The sequence below is a fragment of the Citrus sinensis genome, chromosome 5, assembly GCF_022201045.2.
Source record: "Citrus sinensis cultivar Valencia sweet orange chromosome 5, DVS_A1.0, whole genome shotgun sequence".
NCBI classification, from domain to species: domain Eukaryota; kingdom Viridiplantae; phylum Streptophyta; class Magnoliopsida; order Sapindales; family Rutaceae; genus Citrus; species Citrus sinensis.
In genome coordinates, this window is record NC_068560.1 from 9,101,820 (window position 1) to 9,123,954 (window position 22,135).

The window sequence follows — 22,135 nt, forward strand, 5'->3', positions numbered from 1 at the left end:
GTATCCACACACACGCACGCATAATACGTGTCAATAAAATATTGGCTGCCTGTACACACCACCGATTTGCAAAGGTTTGATTATATGGTTTTGTAGAATTCAATAACCCAAAAACAATATGCACGACAAATAACTTTAATAAATCCAAATCCAGCTCCCATTGCCAATGCCTTGATCTCCTCTATTGTCCTCTCCTTTGCTTCAGGAAATAGATTGTACATAACTATGTCATAACAAAGCTTTAGTTTTCAAAGTAATCACAACAACTTCTCATTGATTATTAAGCATATATATACAATAGGAGACTAACAGAATATTGTTACAGATCCTTAAAACTAGTGCTGGTGTATTTATTGTTGAGAAAGGTTTAGAAGAAAATACAAAATTAAAAATATTTGAATAAGTTACAGTTAAGGATAAGGATAATATAATTAGCTGTTATGCCCCCTCAAGATGGAGAAGTCCAATCTTGACCTTGAGATGGTGGAAACGGGCCCGTGGAAGAGGCTTGGTGAGAGCATCAGCTATTTGATCTGTAGAAGACACATGAGTGACACGAAGAGCACCACGTTGGACTTGATCTCTGATGAAATGAAAGTCAATAGCAACATGCTTCATCCTTGAATGGAAAATGGGATTAGAACATAGTTGAGTGGCCCCTATGTTATCACAATATATCACTGGACAGCTGGAAAGCGTAACACCAAGATCAGATAAGAGATAGCAAATTCAATTTAGTTCAGCATCTGTGTTTGTAACTGAACGGTACTCAGCTTCAGTAGAAGATCTAGCAGCAGTTCTTTGTTTCTTAGAACTCCAGGACATAGGATTTCGACCAAGATAGACAATGTAAGCATTTGTGGAAGAGAAATCATCTTTGTCACCTGCCCAATCAGCATCAGAAAAGGCATGCAAAGTTAAAGGGGAATCTCGGTAGAGTTGTAAGCCATTTTCAATGGTACCAGATAAATAGCGTAAGAGACGTTTAACAAAGACCCAATGCTCAGTCGTTGGACGATGCATATACTGAGAAAGCTTGTTTACAGCAAAGGAAATATCGGGCCGTGTGATTAACAGATACTGAAGGCTACCAACGACAGTCCGGTACTCTGTAGGATCTGACAAGGAGGAGCCTGAGTGTAAGTGAAGAGCTGGATGAGTTGGCATAGGAGTAAAACAGATTTGGCATCTTGCATATTTGTTTTAGCCAGAATGTAACGCCTTTGAGAAAGCAACAAACCATGCTTGTTTGGAACCACTTATACACCCAAAAAATAATTTAACGGACCAAGATCTTTGATAGAAAATCATTGAGCAAGAATGTCCACAAAGTGATTGACCATTGTCACATTGTCACCAGTGATTATTAAGTCGTCAACATAAACAAGAAGATATATAACATGGCCAGCAGCATTGAGTACAAATAGTGAGGTAAGTAAGAATATAAAATGCTCTGTAGAGTTTGTTTGGTTACTTAGAAAAACAGAGAGAAAATTTTGACTGAGAGAAAATGCAAAGCTTTTTAACAACTTTATTAATTGCATCACAATACAATTTATATCAGTGTGAGCATCTTCACAAGATTACTAAAACACAAAACTCGTGAGCTCAGATTCTTATACACATAACAAACTTTTGGAGGGAAGCTAATAAGCTCTTAACTAACTGCAAAACTAACTTCTAGTGTGGCTTGATGACTCAGCAGATGACTCAGCATATTTATTCTTAACATGCCCCAGTAAGCTCAAGGTCGTGGACAGACATTGAGCTTAGTTCGCATATAGGCAAAATGATCAAAACTCAGAGGTTTTGTAAGTACATCAGCTAGCTGATCAGAACTGGACACATGCTCAGTGAAGAGTTCCTTATTAGCAATATGTTCCCTGACAAAATGTAAATCCAGTTCTATATGTTTAGTTCTGGAATGATACTTAAGATTGCTAGCCAAAGCTTCTGCACTGCTGTTGTCACAAAGAAGAACATGAGGTTTTTGTAGAGATACTTTGAGCTCTTTCAACAGATATGTAATCCACAAAACTTCAGATGTAGCTAAGGCTAGTGCTCTATACTCAGATTTAGCAGATGACCTGGAAACAATGTTTTGTTTCTTAGATGACCAAGACACAAGATTGGATCCAAGATACACACAATACCCTCCAACAGATCTTCTATCATCTGGATCAGACCCCCAATCTGCATCAGAATATGCTGTAAGACTTGGAGCACCTGACTTGAAGAACTGAAGACCAAAATGTGCTGTACTCTGCAGATACCGTAACACCCTCTTGCAAGCTTGCCAATGCAAGGTAGTTGGGGCTGCTAAAAACTGACTTAGTTTGTTTACTGTGAATGCAATATCTGGTCTGGTCAATGTCAGATATTGCAGAGAACCAATGATGCTTCTGTAAAGTGAAGAATTTTCAAATGTGCAACCTTTGTCATTCTGTAATTTTTCACCAACACTGATAGGTGTATTACAACCTTTACTTCTAAGCATATGAGCTTTTCTTAAGATATCACCAACATATTTAGTCTGAGATAGATGCAACCTTTCAGCAGATGGAGTCACTTCTACCCCAAGAAAGTAATTAAAATCTCCTAAATCTTTAAGTGCAAATTCTGAGCTAAGTTGACTGATAACCTCTGTAATGTAAACATTGCTGGAGCCTGTTATCAGGATATCATCTACATAGACAAGGATGATTAGAACATCACTTCCAGTATGCTTGAAAAACAATGAGGTATCTGACTTGGAAGACCTGAAACCCCACTGAACTAAAGACCCTTTCAACCTATCATACCAGGCCCTGGGAGCCTGCTTAAGACCATAAAGAGCTTTCTGTAATTTGCAGACATGATTGGGAAACTGGGAATTGATAAAGCCTTCTGGCTGAAGCATAAACACATCTTCAGTAAGCATGCCATTAAGAAAGGCATTGTTAACATCTAATTGCCGAATTGGCCAACAATGCATGACTGCTAAGCTGAGAACAATACGAACAGTACAGGGTTTAACAACTGGACTAAAGGTTTCAAAGAAATCCACGCCATAGGTTTGATGAAACCCTTTTGCAACCAACCGAGCCTTATACTTGGAAATGCTGCCATCTGGGTTGTACTTGACTCGAAAAACCCACTTATTACCAACAAGTTTTGTAGCTGTTTCAGCTGGAACTAATGTCCAGGTGCCATTTTTCTGCAAGGCATTATACTCATCTTGCATAGCCAACTTCCACTTTGTATCAACCAAAGCTGCTTTAGTATTCACTGGTTCAAGATCTTGGGTAGCTGTAAGGTAGGTCTTTGGTTTAAAAATACCAGATTTGGCTCGAGTAACCATTTGATGAGTAGGAATGACAGGATGAGGTGATGATTGTAAGTCAATAGAAGTATTGGATAAAGGATTATGTGGTGATGAGGAGATATAGGAATTTGAGATTGGAGAGTGACAAGGGGAGTATGCATTTTGTTGAGGCTGTTGAGGTGAATGTGAAGTTGGTAACACTGCTGAAGCAGGAGATAATACAGATGACTGATGCAAGCCACTGTTATTGAGGATACAAATAGATGGAGAGTATGATGACAGAGAATTAGAAGAAGACTCAGATGAGGAAAACAACTCTGAAAAGGGAAAGTCAGACTCATTAAAAACAATATGAGCTGCAACATAGATTTTGCCTGAAGTTGTTAGACATCTATACCCTTTGTGAAGAGGACTGTATCCTAAGAATAAGCATTTCTATGAATGAAAGTCAAGCTTGTGATCATTGTAAGGTCTGAGAAAAGGGTAGCAGGCACAGCCAAAAACTTTGAGAAGTTGATAATTTGGTGGCTGGTTATGCAGTTTTTGATAAGGAGAGATGTTGTTAAGTGTAGTGGTAGGCATTCTGTTGATGAGATAAGAGGCTGTATGAAAAGCCTCCCACCAGAAAGAAATAGGCATTTTTGCTTGAGCAAGGAGTGTTAATCCAGTTTCAACTAAGTGTCTATGCTTCCTCTCAACAACACCATTTTGGTGATGTGTATAGGGACAACTAAATCTAGTTTGGATACCTTCTTGTTGAAGAAAGGATTGAAAGACTTTGAATTCCCCTCCCATATCAGATTGCAAGGTTCTAATAGGCAGATTAAATTGTTTTTCAACTAAGCTCTTAAAGTTTTTGAAAGTAGTAAGAGCATCTGACTTTAAGACTAAGGGGAAGATCCAACAATATCGGGTGAAATCATCAACAAAGGAAATATAATATCGATAATCATCCAATGATAAAACTGGTGCTGGTCCCCATAAATCTGTGTGTATCAATTCTAAAGGGTATTTTGTTTTGATTTCAGTAGCTGGAAAATGCAATTGATGTAACTTTCCAAGTTGACAGGCATCACAGAAATGAAAATTTGATTTGCTCACAAGGGCTGACAGTAAACAATTGTTTTTGAGAATAGTTTGTATAACATGTTTACTTGGATGACCAAGTCTGTTATGCAATACATTTGCTGACATAGAACTTGAAGCTTGAAAACTTACAGGAGATGTAGACTCAAAACAGAAGTCATTATTTGAATGTTGAACAGAATTAACTACATTATTGCAAGAAAGGATTGACATCATAGAACTAGGATGAGACACTTGCAGAAAAGAAGAAGAATGAGAGATAGATTCCTTTTTTGACAGTAACTTGTACAGACCATCCTTAGCAATCCCCTGAGCCAACAGAGTGCCCTTCACCTTGTCCTTTAGAAAGCAAACATCAGAGAAAAATTCAATGGTTATATCATTATCAGTAAGAAGTTTGGAAATACTAATGAGGTTCTTGGTGATTTGAGGAACACACAAAACATTCTGTAGTTGTAAACATGTGCCAAAAGAAGTGTGAAGTTGTGTATAGCCTATGTGAGTAATTCGAAGACCTTGGCCATTACCAACAGTTAGTAAATTTGAGCCAAAATAGATCTTACCATCACTCAGATTCTGAACTGTGTTGGTTAAGTGATGAGTTGCACCACTATCCAGAAACCATCCCTGATCAGCAGCTCCCTCAGATGTTGTTATGAAGGCTGCTCTTGGTCCTTGATGCTGATTAGAGAAGTGATTTGGAGTTGAAGCTGGAAAATTTGGAGTAAAATTTCTGTTGAACCTGTCTCTGCAATCAGCTGCTGTGTGATTAAACCTGAAGCATATCTGACAAGCAATACCAGTTCCATGAGCAAAATTCTTTCCAGCACCTCCTGAGTTGAAACCACCTCTGCCATAATTGTTATTGAAGCCACCAGGACCAGGAAATCCATTGTTAAATCCACCAGCAACACCTCTGAAATTGCTATTATTCCAGTTCCCTCTCCCTGGATTGAAACCTTGATAGCCACCTCTTCCATTACCACCAAAGCCACCTCTTCCACCAGAGTTATTATTCCAATTATTATTCCAGTTATTTCCTCCAGCCTTCCAGTTGTTTTGATTATTATTATTACCTTTCTTTGAAAAATTTCCAGCCTGAGCTACATTTGCTGCATAATTGTTCTTGGTTTCCTTACTGTCATGAAGCTTATTATTCTCAAGTCTAGCCTCATGTGTGAGAAGCATAGCATAAGCCTCACTAAGATCCATTTTCAACATGTTTGCCTCAATATAGACTACTACAGGATAATATGACTGATCTAGACCAGTAATAAGGTGAGTAATGATATCCAAGTCATTCACAGGACTACCAGCTAAAGCAAGACCATCTGTGACTGATTTAAGCTTTGTAAAGTACTCAGACATAGTTAATGATCCTTTTCGCAGGTTACTTAAAAGCATTTTCAGATGAACCTTCTTAGCCATAGATTCAGATCCAAATTGTTTTTCAAGATTTTTCCACAACTCAAAAGAAGTCTTAGAGCTTACCACAAGACTGAGAATGTCTACATTCATAGATGACAGAATCCAGCTGAGTAGGAGTTGATCTTGACGTCTCCAAGCTGCATACTCTGGACTCTCTTGACCTTCGATGCTAGAAGAAGAAGAACCTTCAGATCTAGCCTCTGGAGAAAGAAATTGACTAGGACAGATCCTCGATCCATCAATATAGCCTTCAAGACCATTGCCACGAATTGAAGAAAGTACTTGCTGTTTCCAGATCGTATAGTTTGCACGATCAAGCTTAATTGGATTTGTGAAGGTGAAAGAAGTTATGGAAGTGTTGCTTGATTGTTATTTAGAACCGATTAAGGCTATTGGATTCAAGCTCTGATACCAAGTTAGAATATAAAATGCTCTGTAGAGTTTGTTTGGTTACTTAGAAAAACAGAGAGAAAATTTTGACTGAGAGAAAATGCAAAGCTTTTTAACAACTTTATTAATTGCATCACAATACAATTTATATCAGTGTGAGCATCTTCACAAGATTACTAAAACACAAAACTCGTGAGCTCAGATTCTTATACACATAACAAACTTTTGGAGGGAAGCTAATAAGCTCTTAACTAACTGCAAAACTAACTTCTAGTGTGGCTTGATGACTCAGCAGATGACTCAGCATATTTATTCTTAACAAGGTATCATCATGTGAATTCTTAAAGCCAAATTGAATAAGAAAGGTTTGAAGTTCATGATACCAGGCCTGAGGGGCTTGTTTAAGGCCATAAATTGCTTTGTGGAGTTTGCACACATAAGATGGATGGTCGTCATCAACAAAGCATGGCGGTTGACTCATATAGACATTCTCGGAGAGGTGACCTTGTAGAAACGCATTGTTTACATCAAGTTGTCGCAAGGACCAGCCACAACTTACAGTGATACTGAGAACAACACGAACGGTGGTGGGTTTAACCACAGGGCTGAAAGTGTCGTGATAATCAATTCCTGGACGTTGATGAAAACCTTTTGCAACCAAACGAGCTTTATACCTATCAACAGAACCATTAGAGTTTCGTTTAGTTCTAAAAATCCACTTACACCCGACGATATTGTGACTTGATTTAGGTGGTACTAGCTCCCATGTTCCATTCAGCACCAAAGCGTCATACTCTTCAGACATAGCCCGACGCCATTTTTGATCTTTGAGGGCTCGGGTCTGTTAGAGAAGCTCATTGTGCAGAAAAGAGGAAGCTGCACAAGCTAAGGAAAACCAACAAGCTAGTGACGTCAGGTGAATGTAAGCAGAATGACAGCTCAGCTGCCACCTCAGCTCAAGTAGTCAAGAGTCTGTTATGACTACTCTGTATATCGAGCTGTTGTTGTGCATGTGTAGATTCTACTGAATCAGTTAGTCATTAGCTTTAGTAATCCTTAAGCTTTGAGTATAAATAAGTTGTAGTCATAACATTTCATTTTAAGAAAAATAAATACAAGAATTCTGGAAGTTCTCTGGAAATTTTCTGAGATATTTTCTCAGCAACCAAACAATATTTTCTCTTAATTTCTTTCATGGTCACTGTAGTGGGTTCAAGGTCAGTGGCTTTGGATAATTGGGTATGAAGATTCATTTTTTTTAAGAGGTTTGTGAATGTTATTCTTGGCTCTAGTTGTCATACTATGGGTAGGTGGTGGTGGAGTCACTGGTGGTTGGGAATTAGTTTGAGATTGTGTAGGACAGGAGGAAGTGACTGTTGAGGAATTAGGCTGAGTTGATGTAGATGGAGCTTCACATGGGAGTTGCTGAGGGCTGTCGACCGTAGAGGGCGTATTGAGTAGTGGTACCAAGGAGCCAGAGGAAACTCGAAGTGGTGGGGGAATCCAACTGGTAATAGTGTTTGGTTGAGGACGAGGAGACTGATTGGACAGAGAAGTGAAAGGGAACGAGGACTCAACAAATTTAACATGCCGTGAGACATAAATTTTAGAACTCGAAGGATCTAAGCAATAATAGGCACTTTGAGTTAAAGAGTAACCAAGAAAGGCACAAGGTTTTAAACGAGAGTCAAGTTTGTGGGAGGTGTAAGGTTTAAGCCAGGGGTAACATAGACATCCAAAAGTTCGTAGTTTTGAGTAATTGGGAATAGTTCCAAATATAAGTTCGTAGGGAGATGAGAGATTTAATGTAGGAGTTGGCATGCGATTAATTAAGTAGACTTGCAGTGGCAAATGCATGAGACCAATAAATTAAAGGAAGAGATGCATGAGAAAGTAATGCTAGACCTGTTTCGACTATGTGAAGATGACGTCTTTCAGAAAAACCATTGTGTTCAGGTGTGTGAGGCTGTGTAGTGAGATGGGAGATTCCATTGGTGGAAAGGAAATGAGCTAGAGATGTGTGTTCACCTCCATTATCAGAGTAGAGAGTCTTAATGTTTTTGTCAAAGTGTTTTTCAACTATGGCTTTAAATCTAATGACGATATCTTTAACTTCCGACTTTTGTTTTAAAGGGTAAAACCAGATATATTTTGTAAAGTGATCAATAAAAATCACATAGTATTTAAAGTCATTATGTGAAATTATTGGGGAAGTCCATACATCTGAGAATATAGTTTCAAGGGGCTGAGAAGATACGAGTGTTGAGGTAGAAAAAGATGCCTTGTGGCTTTTATTACAGAGACATGCATTACAGGAGAAATCAGACGACAAAGAAGAAGATAAACCGAGTTTATTATTTGAAAGCATGTGCTTTAGAATAGAAAATGATGGATATCCTAATCTATTATGCCACTCGGATGATGAGGCCTTTGTGCTAGAGAACGCAAGCAATGGTGAAGTTACTGGCCACTCATGTACGCCATCTTTAGTGTGGCCCGTTAGAAGTGTTGCCCCCGTGCGAAGTTCCTTCACAAGAAAATTAGATGGTAAGAACTCAATTGAAACGTTATTGGACTTGCAAAATTGAGATATAGAGATTAAGTTCTTTTTCATGCGTGGAACACAAAGAACATTATTTAATTTAAAAGTAGTTTGCGGAGTTTTAAGAGAGGTGGAACCAGTGTGAGTTATGGAGTGTTTGAAAGTTAAATTGTAACTGTAAAATCTGTTTGGAGGCTAAGAAAATAATAAGAAAATTTTCTGAGAAACTATCTTTTATTTGATCTCACATTATTTAATAACAAAAACAATCTCATCAGTATTTATACTAATACTGATATCTAAAACAGAATACAAGCTTAATCAGCAACTGGAAAAATAGAACGAAATACATGATTAACAAACTTGCTGAGCTGGCTTCTTCTCTCAACTAACTGCTGACACATCATTGAGACACACGTGCTAAATGTGCAGCTCCCTTCTGTACAATGTGAGCTTCCTTAACAGCCCCCCTCAAACTCAAGGGGCATGGCTGCACATTGAGTTTGCTTCTAAAGTAATTAAAATGATTGAAGGTGAGAGGCTTGGTCATGATGTCTGCAATCTGTTCTTCACTGGGAATATAATTGATTTCTAGCTCTCTTGCTAACACTTTGTCTCTTACAAAGTGCATATCCAATTCAATGTGTTTGGTTCTTGAGTGGTAGACAGGATTTTTGGCTAGCTCAGTGGCACTTATATTGTCACACCAAATTGTGGGCACTGAAACACATTCAATCTTGAGTTCCTTGAATAATGACTGTAACCATGTAAGTTCAGCACTTGCAGAAGCAAGAGCTCTGTACTCACTCTCAGCACTTGATCTTGTAACTATGGATTGCTTCTTAGATGACCAAGATATCAAGTTAATTCCCAAGTAAATACAGTATGCACCTGTTGATTTTCTATCATCAATATCGCATGCCCAATCTGCATCTGTGAAACCTGTTAATTTCATTTCTCCACCAGCTGAAAATTTCAAACCATAGTCTTCTGTTTCTTTCAAATATCTCAGCATTCTCTTACAAGCTATGATATGTTGTAGTGTAGGTGCAGACACATACTGACTTAACTTGTTGACTGCAAAAGCTATCTTTGGCCTGGTCAAAACTAAATACTGCAGCCCTCCAATTAAGCTTCTATAACTTGTTGCATCTTCAACATGATGACCTAAGGATCCCTTAGCTTCCTTCTGAAGTCTTGTCCCTGTAACCATTGGTGTATCACACCCTTTGCAGTTAAGCATATCAGCTTTACTCAGCAGATCTCTAATATACTTTCTCTGGGATAAGTAGATGTTACTCTCAGCATAAGATACTTCTATGCCCAGAAAATATAAAAGTCTTCCCAAATCTTTCAATGCAAATACTTTGCTGAAATCTAAGATAAACTCTTCAAGTTCATCACTGTTAGGCCCTGTTATTAATATGTCATCAACATAAATCAAGATCAGTATCATTGAATCCTGTTTTTCCTTAAAGAATAGTGATGTATCAGCTCTGGAATTTTGGAATCCCCACTTTGTAACCAAACAGTCTTTTAGTTTATCAAACCAAGCTCTAGGAGCTTGTTTCAACCCATATAAAGCCTTCTTCAACTTGCACACATAATCTAATCTCTTCTCATCAACAAATCCTTCAGGTTGACACATGTAGACATCCTCTGTCAAGTCACCATTTAGAAAGGCATTGTTGACATCTACTTGTCTGATCATCCAGCCATGCATTGCAGCCAAGCTCAATATAACTCTCACTGTGGAAGCCTTTATAACAGGACTAAAAGTTTCGAAATAATCAATCCCTTCAGTCTGTTGAAATCCTTTAGCAACCAATCTAGCTTTATACTTTGCTATACTGCCATCACTATTTTGTTTAACCCTGAACACCCACTTGTTTCCAACTATTTTGTATTCAGCTGGAGGTGGTACAAGAGACCAAGTCTCATTTCTGATCAAAGCTTCATATTCCTCTTTCATGGCCTCATACCAATTTTTATCATTGAGAGCTTCTTGAGTTGTGTCAGGTTCTTTGTTGATCAAGGTGGCCGTATACAATTTAGGTTTGAATATTCTAGACTTTGATCTAGTAATCATTTTGTGTGTAGGTTGTGAGGTCAGAATTCTGTTTGGATTATGTTCAGCATGTTGCTGATTGTTTGTTTGTGGTTCAGGTTGTGTTTGAGTTGATTCAGGGATTTGAGGAATAGTATGTGATGTTGATGGTTCTGATAAGGAATAACTAGATGATTCTTGTTGATGTGTATTATTTGTATGCTCAGACAACACAGGAACTTGCTCATCACTTGGTACACTTTCTGAGTAAGTATCTTCAAAGCTGCTGTTGAATATGGGTAGAGTTGAAAGATGATAGACTTGTTGTTTAGAGAAGTTTGACACTGATGTTTCTGATTTGGCAACATTTTCAGATGAAGAAGAAGAAAAGATGTTTGCATATGGAAAAACACTTTCATCGAAAACAACATGTCTAAGGATATGAACTTGGCCTGAGCTTGTAAGACATTTGTATCCCTTATGAGATGAGCTATAACCAATAAAGATGCACTTGCTGGTATGGAAATCAAACTTATGTCTATTAAAATCTCTTAAGAATGGATAGCAAAGACAGCCAAAGCATTTAAGGAAGCTATAATCTGGTTTATGTTTAAAAAGCTTCTCATATGGAGATAAGAATTTCAATACAGGTGTTGGTAATCTGTTTATGTGATACACTGCTGTATGGACAGCTTCCCACCAGAATTTAAAAGGGAGATTAGCTTGAGCTAAGAGAGTCAAAGCTAATTCAATTATGTGCCTATGTTTTCTTTCCACTAGACCATTTTGATGATGTGTGTAGGGGCATGAATGTCTGAAAATAATCCCATTCTGGTTTAAGAAATCAGTAAAAACTCTATATTCTCCCCCCCAGTCAGATTGCAGCATCTTGACCTTTGTATTGAACTGATTTTCTACTTGAAGTTTGAACAATTTAAAGACCTCAAAAGCTTCAGATTTGAGTTTGAGTGGATAAACCCAGGTATACCTACTATAATCATCTACAAAGCTAATATAGTATTTGAAGCCATTTCTAGATATAGTAGGTGAAGGCCCCCAAAGATCAGTATGTATCAGTTCTAATACTTGAGTAGTTTTGGTTTCAGTGGTTGGAAAATGTTGCTTGTGAGCTTTTCCTAATTGACAGGCTTCACACATAGAATGCTCAGGAGATAAGATTGACTTTGGAGATACTTTAATTTGTTTACAAGTCTTAAGCAAATGCATCAATACTGTTGAACATGGATGCCCAAATTTTCTATGTAACAGAGTAAGTTCATCATGTTTTTGGTTATATTTATTCGAAAACGAGCTGAAACAAGTCTTATCAAAAGGATTACAATGATGAGAAATAGAAGACACATTTGAGCATGACAACATGGACATTGGTTTATTTGACTGTAGTTGAGAAAGATAAAAGGCAGGTGATGTGTGATAAGCAGAAGCTGACAGAGAAGAAGATTTCATCAACAGCTTGTAAAGACCTTTCTCAGCAAGGCCCTGCAGAAGAACTTGCCCCTTCATGTCCTTAACATAACAAACATTTCCACAGAATTCAACAGAAAGTGAATTATCAGATGTAAGTTTTGAAATGCTTAGTAAATTTTTAGTGATTGTAGGAACAAGCAACATATCCTTAAGTGCTATAGTGGTGGCATGTGTGTAAGGCTGTTTTGAAGCTCTAAATGATAAAAATGCATGACCAATATGAGAAATTGACAGACCTTGACCATTACCAATAATGAGTTGATCAGTACCTTTGTATTCTTCCTTAAAGTGCAAATTCTCCATGTTATTGGTCAAGTGATGAGTTGCCCCACTATCCAAATACCAGCCATCATCAGCAATGTTTTCAAAATTAGCCACATAAGCTTCTGCAGGTACATAGTTATCAATTCCAGAATAGTAGCTTGTTTCAGATGCAGGATGATTATCATAGTTATCATAACCTGGATATGGACATACAAAACCATCAAAGTTAGCAACATATGCTGATCTTGGTCCTTTGCCTCTGCCTAGACTCCTTGAAAAAGGGACATAATCCTCTACAAATCGATGCCAGCAAATATCAGCAGTATGACCAGGCTTGAAGCAAATCTGACACACCATTTCTTCTGCATTGCTCGAAGTTCCTTGTGATCCACTCATATTAGCAAAACCAGTTCGAGCAAATTGCATTGGATTTCTAGGTGCATGAAAGGAGTTGACATTATTTGGTCCAAATGAATGTCCTCTTCCATATCCACCTCTGTGATTACCAGTAAACATCCTTGGAGCCTGAAAATTATTTCCTCTTCCAGCTATATGATTTCTACCATTATTACCAAATTGAACACCAGCATATCCTCCTCTTCTAAAATTATTTCTCGATTGAGCATAGAACAACCTTGGATAATAGGCATTTGTATAAGCATAATTTGCATTAAACATGCTTTTATCACTCTGCTCTTGTTCAAGTCTGGTTTCATGAATTAATAACAATGCATAAGCATCATCATAGTCCATTTTGGAACCAGTTATAAAAGTAGCAATATCACGATAGCCTGCTCCTAAGCCATTAAGAATTGTTAGCATGAGATCTTTCTCTGTTATAGGACTTCCAGCACTAGCAAGTTTATCTGCTACAATTTTCATTTTAATACAATAATCTTCAATACTCATTGATTCCTTCCTAAGAGTATTTAACTCATATCTAAGCTGAAGAACTCTAGCTTCAGATTGCACACCAAATTTCTTTTCTAAAGTTCTCCAAACATCAAACGAGCTTCCACAACTTATGACAAGATTTAGAGTACCTTCACTTATTGATGACAGCATCCATCCAAGCAAAGTTTGATCCTGTGATCTCCAATTCTGATACTCTGGATTATCAATTTTCTGAATAGATCCATCAGCTCCAACTTGAGTGAAATGTTCATCAGGCGCTGGTTTAGTTCCATTGATGAAGCCTTCTAATCGATTACCTCTTATGGAAGCTAAAATTTGAAAGCGCCAAAGCAAATAGTTTGAACGATCTAGTTTGATTGGAGTGTTAAAGGAAAAATTTATTTGACTTTGTTGATTTGTTTCTGTTCCTGTAAAGTTTCTAATGCTTGCTCGATTTGGCTCTGATACCATGTTTGAAAGTTAAATTGTAACTGTAAAATCTGTTTGGAGGCTAAGAAAATAATAAGAAAATTTTCTGAGAAACTATCTTTTATTTGATCTCACATTATTTAATAACAAAAACAATCTCATCAGTATTTATACTAATAATGATATCTAAAACAGAATACAAGCTTAATCAGCAACTGGAAAAACAGAACGAAATACATGATTAACAAACTTGCTGAGCTGGCTTCTTCTCTCAACTAACTGCTGACACATCATTGAGACACACGTGCTAAATGTGCAGCTCCCTTCTGTACAATGTGAGCTTCCTTAACATGGAGAGACCCGAGCCATCTCCAATCATTATGTCGTCGGAGCCATTGTATGGAGCATGTAGTGAGAGATTGCTTAAGTCGGAGGTAACATGATGAGAAGCACCACTGTCCAGGAGCCAGGATGGAGTGGTGGAATTGCCGGTAGCGTAATGAGCTGTTGGTTGCCATGGTGCAGTTGGATTGGACGTCGATGTATTGGGGTGTTTGTTGGGTGATTGAACTGGTACTAGCCGAACAGAGGGACATTTTTTTTGCATTATGACCCTGAATTCTACATATTTGACAGTAGCCAAGGTATGGACGAGATGGGCGATTTCCCCGTGTTGAGGTTAGTCCGCTATTAGTTGCTTGAATTGGATGGTGGCCACCAAGCTGTGGTTCGACTTGTAGGATTAGCAGTGGCTGGAAAATATGATTGGTTTGATTTAGTAGTTAGCAGTGATGCTTCAAAATTAAGTAATTTTTCATGGAGTTCTTCAAAGGTAATATGAGTATCTCTGGCTTGAACAGCATGTACTAATTCATTGTAATCATCCCCGAGTCCATCAAGAATTTTGTCTGTAAGATCTTCTGTATGAAGTGGTTCTCCAAGAAGAGCAAGTTCGTCAGCTTTTGCTTTTACCGTCTGTAAAAACTCAGTTACACCTTCTGTTCCCTCGGTAATCTTCTTAAGTTGATTTTTAACTTGTTTAATGCATCCACGAGAAGGCTTGGCATATGTGTTAGCGAGGATGGTCCATGCTTCACGAGAAGTTTTGGCTTGAGCAATGAAAGGTATTATGGTTGGGGAGATGGAGCCAACAATGGCATTGAGAATTAGTTGGTCCTGTCGAATCCAAATGTTGTAGTTGGGATTTGGTCTAGTGGTGGCATTTTGGATGATTGTGGCTGCTGGACAAGGCTTGGATCCATCAACATAACCAAGTAGATCATAGCCAATGAATAAAGTATTAAATTGTAACTTCCATGAGAGGTAGTTACTGGATGTGAGTTTAAGAGGAGTTTGAGCAGCAACATTGATAATGATAAGGGTGTTGTGAATGGTGGTGGAGGATGAAGGATCAGTCATGATGACTGAAGAAAAAAAAAGAAAAGAAAAAGAGAAGAATCGACTACCACTTTAGAATGCTCTGATACCATAACAGAGCTTTACTTTTCAAAGTAATCACAGCAACTTCTCATTGATTATTAAACATATATATACAATAGGAGACTAACAGAATATTGTTACAGATCCTTAAAACTAGTGCTGGTATATTTATAGTTGAGAAAGGTTTGTAAGAAAATACAAAATTAAAAATATTTGAATAAGTTACAGTTAAGGATAAAGATAATATAATTAGCTGTTATGTCAAGTGTTGAAATATTCCTGTTTATGCTAGAAATCTCAGGGGATTCTGGCACTATAGATTCTACAATAATGACCTTCCCGGATTTCGGAAGTGCATCGTAGCAGTTCTTTAATATCTTCAAACATTGTTCATCACTCCAGTTAAGGAGTATACTCTGAAAGTTTTGTATATAAGAATATCTCTTATTGGTTTCCAAGTTTAGATAGTAATTGGTTCATTTTTTTTTCTCTTTGAGGAAAATTAGTTTAAGAACTAACTAACCTTCATGAAAATAGCTTGTCCATTAGGAACTTTAACAAACATATCTCCTCCAATATACTCCACACCTACAAAAGAAGAATAAAAAGGAAAAAGAATAATCTTTTTGTTTAAAAAAAAATAATTAAGAAATACATATCATGTTCATATTAAAAGTACCTGAGCTGAAGGAAGGGTGCATTTTTAATGACGTAAGGTAAGTCAAAGTTAATACCCCTAATTTGTGGGTATGTATGAACTATTAAGCTCATATTTGTGCCTAAACCACCACCAACATCCACCAATTGGTTAAGCTCTTCAAATCCCTTGTAGATTTCAAGAATTTTCTTCATGACTATCGCTGTATGATTATGCATTGCTTGATTGAAGAGGTTCTGTAATCTAGCATCTTTGGCAGCATACTCAAATAGAGGCAATCCATTATGTGCCTTCATAAATGGTACGGTTCCTTCCATTAATACACAGTCACTGAAGAGGTTCCTGTTGAAAGGTATGAAGATTTTGATTTCTTAATTATGTTTTACAAAAGAAGAAGTAAAAAGAAAAATGTTATGTGCATGTGTGTGTAGGTGTGAGTGTGAGTGTGTGTGTATATAGTTAATATATATCAACGATGTCAAGAAGAGGAAGAAATACCATGTTTCCATAAAAACTTTGTCCTGAGTTAAGAACAAACATGCAGCTAGAGAAACTCCATCTTCATTTGGAACAAAAAATCTGGAAGCTGATGCTAAACCATATAATCTTTAGACGCTTCCATCTTTATTTGTGACAAGATTACATGTGAGGAAAGAGTGACAGGCAAGGAGGCGTAGTATTCTGTCAAGTACTATTGGAGCTTCTTTGTTATTTGTAGGAAGTTGAGAGGCAATCTCAGAAGAAGAGAGCTGCGATGGACTTGCTTTAGCCAAAATCTCTAACACACCAAGCTTAATGGCTGCTTTTTATGGAGCTGTTAACGAGTTCCATTGCTAACAAGAAATCTTGCTCATCGTTTGAAGATTTCAGAAGTTGGTCCTGGCATGAACTCATTTTCTTGGAGTAGGATATGGAGAAACAAAATGGCAATGACTGTACTGCTCAGTTTATGTAAGACTTTATACGCACACTCATATATATAGAAATGTTTTAATTCTAGATTTATTAATGTCACGAAAAAACTATTAAGTCACGTACTTTAATAATATAATGTTGGTAAAAGCTGTTAACTCATATGTTTGATAATATAATGGCCATATGATTTAATAATAAATATTTAAGATTTGATTTAATTTGATGAGGTGTAATCAATTTTCTCATAAATGTTATCCGTTTTCTCTTGCTATTCTCACTCTTTCTCTCTTTCTCTCTCTCTCTCTATATATCTTATTCTTTTTCTCTTTTAAGATTTGATGAGTTGTACTATCTTGATTGATTTGACAAATATATTAGAATAATCAATGTACACAGAATATTAATGCTGGCATAATCCAAAATGAAATGAGGAAGTATAAATTACTAGACTAAAGAGACGACTCGAATACTCTTCTTACTGTCAATTAATGTATATGTAGAATCACAGATGATGCGCATACTATAGCAAATAGCATCAAGTTATGAAGCTTTTTTTCCCCCTGGCCTCTAATTTTGATAAAACACATCAAGTAATATCCCCAAATTTATCTTTTGATTCTAACATTGTTTATTTATCTTTTGGTTTAATTTAGTATGTCTTTCTTTCATACATGTTTTATTTTATGGTTTTGGATATTAAACTATTTTATGCATGCATTGCAATTTTTTTGTTTATAGTTTTATGTCTATCTTGAGAGATAAGGCTTATTCCGTATATATTTTTTTATTATTAATAAAATTCCCCCGTGAGGCTTGTCCCAAAAAAAAAAAATTATCTTGGATTATAATTGCCAATTACGTGCCTCTATTTAACAATTATTACACTAATGTGGTAAATAAATTAATACAATAGTGAGGGTAACTTAAACTTTAATTGCAATAACAATTGTTAGTCAACTTTCTTTGTCAGCGGACGAGCCATGCGTGCTTCTAATATAATAGTAAGGAATAAGATGGCTCGCAGGAAACATGATATTAATAGAATAAGTTAATATTGGAACTTAAAACTTGCAAATATAAATTAATGTTTATTAAACACATTAGATGGCGCAACATTGTTCCTTTATTTAATAATGGAAACCCCTCATTTCTTTCTTCTTAAGTAGTGCTACACATCCTAAATTTTTTATTTTGAAAAACAGATTATGTGTATTCATCAATTCAATTGGTTTGAGAGCTAATATAATCAATTCATTTGAATTTTTTAAAGAATTATTAACCACTTAATAATTAATGCATCATTTGGGACGAAATTTAGAATAAAAAAATTGATATGTCCATCGTTACTCTCTTTTTTATTTGATTTAGGATAAAGCTATTTAAACTCACTAAAATACTTGTTAAACCCATTTACTTAATAGACCCTACTTAATAAATTTAAAGGTTTATATTTTATTTTACAAACACATTTTAATACCAAATATACCTTTATTGTATATATATATTTTAATACCAAATATATATATATATATAATTATAATATATATATATATATAGATAATTATAATTATAACCATTTATGCAACTAGTTCTTTTACGGTTTTAAAACTCTTTCTCCGCTTCTCTACAATTGTTCTCCCATGGCTCAATCTCTCTGTACTCTTTCCGATGTTTCAAATGCAAACTTCCTTCCAATTTCAGACATGCTATAATAAAATTGCTAGAAATGTACAAAAGATTAGGGAAAGCACAACAAATAATAAAACAATGTTTGTAATCAATCACAAAGATTATAGCTAATAGATTGCAGGAGTTGCTCCCTGATTTGATTGGACCCCATCAAACTAGCTTTGTACCTGGCCGCCATATCACTGAAAATATTATAGTTGCACAGGAGATTATCCATTCCATGCGGAGGAAAAAAGGGCGCAAAGGCTTTATGGCAATAAAGGTGGATTTAGAGAAAGCATATGATAGGCGGAGCTGGTCTTTTATTCACGAAACTCTTCAGGAGCTGAACTTATTGACTATGCTTATTAATCTCATCATGGAGTGCATCACTACAGCCACGATGAATGTGCTCTGGAATGGTGAGCTTACTTCTGAATTTCGTCTAGGAAGGGGTGTTTGACAAGGTGATCCACTTTCACCGTATATCTTTGTGCTTTGTATAGAACGCCTCAGCCATGGGATTTCTAGATCGATTCAACATGGTCTTTGGAAGCCAATTCGATTAGCGAGAATGGGAACCCCTTTGAGTCATTTATTTTTTGCGGATGATCTATTGTTGCTATCAGAGGCTTCTAGCCAGCAGGCTATAATTATTAATAAGGTTATAGATGATTTTTCTGCTAGCTCGCGAGCCAAGGTTAATAAATCTAAAATCTTGGTTTATTTTTCTACTAATATATCAGCCATGGAGGGTTCCAGAATTGGCTCTGATATGGGTTATTCAGTCACTGACAATTTGGGGAAGTATTTGGGGGGTTCCTTTATTCCATAATCGGATGTCGAAGCAAACCTACCAAAGTATTATTGATAAGGTTGATCAACGGCTTTCTGAGTGGAATGCTTCTCACCTGACCTTAGCGGGACGCATCACTTTGGCGCAATCAGTTTTACAAGCTATTCCTGTGTACGCAATGCAAACCACAAACCTACCACGAAGTATAAAAATGAGGATTGACCAGTTATGTCGGCGCTTTATTTGGAGTGGTTCGGCTGAGCATCAAAAAATGAGTTTGGTTAATTGGGATATGATTTGCACTCCAAAATGCAAAGGGGGTCTCGGTTTTAAGAAGCTGGATATCATGAATCATGCCCTCCTTATGAAGAACATTTGGCGGTTAATTACTGAACCAACGAAGCTTAGTAATCAAGTATTGCTAACTAAGTATGGGGTTCAATTGGATGAGGTTCCTACAAGCCTGCCTACTCGATATGGGTCTCATTTGTGGAAAGCAATGGGAAGCATTTGGGAGAAAACTCGAGTGGGAATGTGGTGGAACATTAGTGATGGGGAGAAGGTTAGGTTTTGGTGGGATTGTTGGGTGACAACTTCGAACCCTTTGGCTGACTTTGTGACACAACCAATTCCGAATACTTTACTTAGCAAGTGGGTAGTTGATTTTGTTGATGAAACTGGAAACTAGAATTGGTCTTTGTTTAGCCACTTGTTGCCTAATAATATCCTTTTAAAGATTGTTCCAGTTCATCCTCCTAAAGCTTCTCACGGAGCTGACAGTTACTTGTGGGGAGTTGCCTCTAATGGAATTTTCTCTATAAAATCTGCTTATGAGCTTTTGGATGATCCTATTGGCAATGGAGATCGTAATTTTTGGCGTTTGGCTTGGAGTTGGAAGGGCCCCCATAGCATCCGTGTTTTTCTTTGGCTCCTCTTGCATGGTCGGTTGAAAACGAGGAAGGAACTTCATAGGAGACACTTGGCTGTTTCTACTCAATGTGATAGATGTGGAGGGCCGGTTGAGGATATTCTTCATACTTCCGTGACTGTGTTACGGCTAGGAGGGTATGGTCTTATCTCTTGCCTACCCACCATCCCCCTAGCTTTTTTCTTTACTCTCTTACTGATTGGCTGCAGATGAATCTGATGAGAAATACAAATGACACAAGTCAGGAGTATTGGAGAGTATGTTTTAGAGTGGTGGTGTGGAGATTATGGTTTTGGAGGAATGACATTCTCTTGAATCATGGATCGTGGGAGAGTGGTTTTATAGCCACAGACATAAAGGCTCGAACGCATGAGATTTTACGTTGTATTCACCAACCTTTGCTTGGGAAACAACAGCGAGTGGAGACACTGACCCGGTGGAAAGCTCCTATTTGGCTGTGTGTCAGTTTAAATACGGATGGTGCTAGGAAGGGGTCTGGATATGCTGGGGTTGGTGGATTGATTCGAGACTCCAATGGAAATTGGCTCATGGGCTTCACTGTTAACCTTGGAATGTGTTCAGTTCTCTCGGCTGAGCTTTGGGGTCTTTTGCATGGCTTGAGAGTGGCTTGCGATCATGGCTTTAGACGTCTTCAAGTGGGAGTGGAAAATAAGAGCATAGTGCATCTCTTGGAAAGGGCTCATCCTTCAGCCAACGAAAATGCAATTCTTGTCAAAGCTATTCGAGAATTATTAGCACACGACTGGATCGTCCACATGGAGCATGTGTACAGAGAGGCAAACAGTGCTGTGGACTTCCTTACTTCCTATAGCCTAACTACACCCATAGGCTTGCATGTTCTTCTTTCTCCTCCCTCTGCTATTTTTGGTTTACTTTGTAATGATGCTTATGGGATTCCACACTCTCGTTTAGTGTTGCATTAGCTCTTCATGAGCCCTTCTTTAATAAAAAAAAAACAATGTTTGTAATCACATAAAACAACAAAATTCATGCTCCTGACAATACATTTTCTCTCTTATGGTTCTTTCCTTTTAAAACGTATATATAAAAAAAGATTGACTAGGAAGAGAGAATTTAAAGTCCAGATTCAAAGAAGATTGCCTAGAAAATAAAGTATTGGCCGATTGCAACTTTTACAAACAAGAAATTTTTCGTTGAATCCAAATATAAAACAATTTCGGAAAATGATGAACGATCTTGGTCAATGATGATGATCCTTTCCCCAGTTCGCCATTGCAACATTATGAACCTCGTTGGACAGCAGTTCTGGTGCTAATCGGTTTCTGCTTACCGACTATCCATGCAGGGCATCCTTGAGATGAATTTGAAAGGTAAGCTAAATAAAGCAGGGTGACATAAAAACTTTTAATTTCTATTTTTTTAACATATTAATTGATCTATTTGTATAAAAAGGAAAAAGAAAATGTTGTTTCTTTATTATCTTAACATTTTAAGGATGGTTCAAGCACAAGAGACTCTACCTCTGATGTGTGAATTTATTGAGGGAAATAAGTGGTAAAAGCTGAAAAATTTAGCTAGGTATTGTTTACACAATGAGGTTAAAATTTATTTTTTAAAATTTCAATTTTCTATTCCTGTATTTTGCAGTTGATGATACAGCTAGAAAATTATCGTGGAGAGCAAGATGGTATATCGCTCAAGAAATTGGAGGAAGCTTGCGCCATCTTCATGAAGAATGTGTTGGTGAACCAATTGTTCATTACTCTGTTTCTCTAATGTTGTCTTTTCTTATTGTTGTTCACTACTCTGTGTGTTCCACTAATGTTGTCATTTCTCATTGTTGTTCAGCAATGGTAAGGTCTATCATATACTTAAT

The 22,135-nt window shown here is 37.0% G+C and overlaps 1 pseudogene; it reads right to left on the bottom strand.

Annotated features, from left to right (window-relative positions):
• Positions 1-80: 80 nt before the first annotated feature.
• LOC102624192 (caffeic acid 3-O-methyltransferase-like) lies at positions 81-16,864 on the bottom strand (annotated as a pseudogene).
• Positions 16,865-22,135: the final 5,271 nt, after the last annotated feature.